This window comes from Wasmannia auropunctata, unplaced genomic scaffold (assembly GCF_000956235.1).
Source record: "Wasmannia auropunctata unplaced genomic scaffold, wasmannia.A_1.0 LD336074.1, whole genome shotgun sequence".
Taxonomy (NCBI): domain Eukaryota; kingdom Metazoa; phylum Arthropoda; class Insecta; order Hymenoptera; family Formicidae; genus Wasmannia; species Wasmannia auropunctata.
Window position 1 is genome coordinate 3,505,218 of NW_012026816.1, and position 1,529 is coordinate 3,506,746.

Sequence of the window (1,529 nt, forward strand, 5' to 3'; positions counted from 1 at the left end):
AATGTACGAGATCACTCCACACAAAAACACTACTAAAAAACTGTCTGCAATCCTTTCTAATTTTCGTCCTCGAGTCTCGATCAGTCTTGTCTGTGCAAACTGCAAGAACGATTTATCTATTCTAGCAAATTAAGTTGAACATCGCGTATGCGCAGATATTTATATAACGTTAGGGAATTAATGTTTCAGAAATGTCGCATTTGCTACGTTGTTGTGATGTTTTTTAACGTGTAAAAGATAACGTTTCAAAAGAAACATTGAAGGCATGTGGCGAAATAAATGTTTCAGAAACATTATATTTGTAACGTTAAGGCAATGTTTTTAAAGTTGCAAAGAAAATATTTTACACGAAACGTTAGTTCCACGTCATAAAATATTTCTTTTGTGACGTTCTGAATGATCATATTTAAAGCAAAAATGCGACGTTTCTAGCCCATTTCACGGAATGATGCAAATAAACGTTACTTTTAAACGTTTACGGGGTGTTTTATGAACCAATACATACAAGACGTTACAAATTTGCTTAATTACAGTCAAAATGAAACGTTTCCTGAAGGTTTCATGTTTAGCGGGAATATTTTTACCTTGCGTAGGGGTCTGTCTAATCTTTTCGATATCTATTATTTTTAGTATATTGTAGACTCATTTATTTAGTAAGGCAAAGATTTAATATTTTTACCTTGTGTAGGGGTCTGTCTAATCTTTTCGATATCTATTATTTTTAATATATTGTAGCCTCATACATTGTATAAGGCGAAAATTTATTAGATATTGAGACATCAAAATTTCACAATGTATTTATTATTATGTAATGCTGACGAATTGAAGTATTCTTTCAAATAATGAGACAAATATATCCTATTAATAATAGTATTCAATAAAGTATTTAGTTTTTTATAATTTTTTAATTATTATAGTTATATTTATGTCTATTCCGTTCACACATACTTCCACATATATTTTGTTAATAACTTTTTAACGAATAACGAGCGACAGCTAAAACCACCTGAAGGTTACTTGGGGTCATGACCTTGACAACATATATAAAGGGCAAGGTCATTGGAGCCTCGCTTCATCGGTATATTTACTGTGGGTGATGCGTCTGTTGTTTTAGCGAAGATGCGATCGTTGCGGTGTAATGCGCAGAGAGCTAATAGCTCCAAGCCAGCGTTGAGTAGTTCGCCGTTCGTGTCGTGATATTCGCTTCGCGTTTTATTAGAGCGTACGCAGCCCCACGCGTGTTCTTGGAGGATTGGTAACGCCGCGGAGAAGGATCTTATTCAAGTGGCCGACTCGTAGAATATGGCTTAAACTTAATTTATTTCTCTATTTACAGTGCTGTATGTTTCTATGTACAAGTGTATGTCTTTATATACAATGTGTAAGAGTATGTGTGTGTGAGTATATGTGTTTGCTTTTCGTGGTTGGTCCTGAAAAGGGCCGATGGGCGTGGTAGCCGGAGAGTTATGAGCTCCGCTCACACCACGAAATCCGGGGCAAGGTAGTGGTGTAACGCAAAGGTGTTGGTG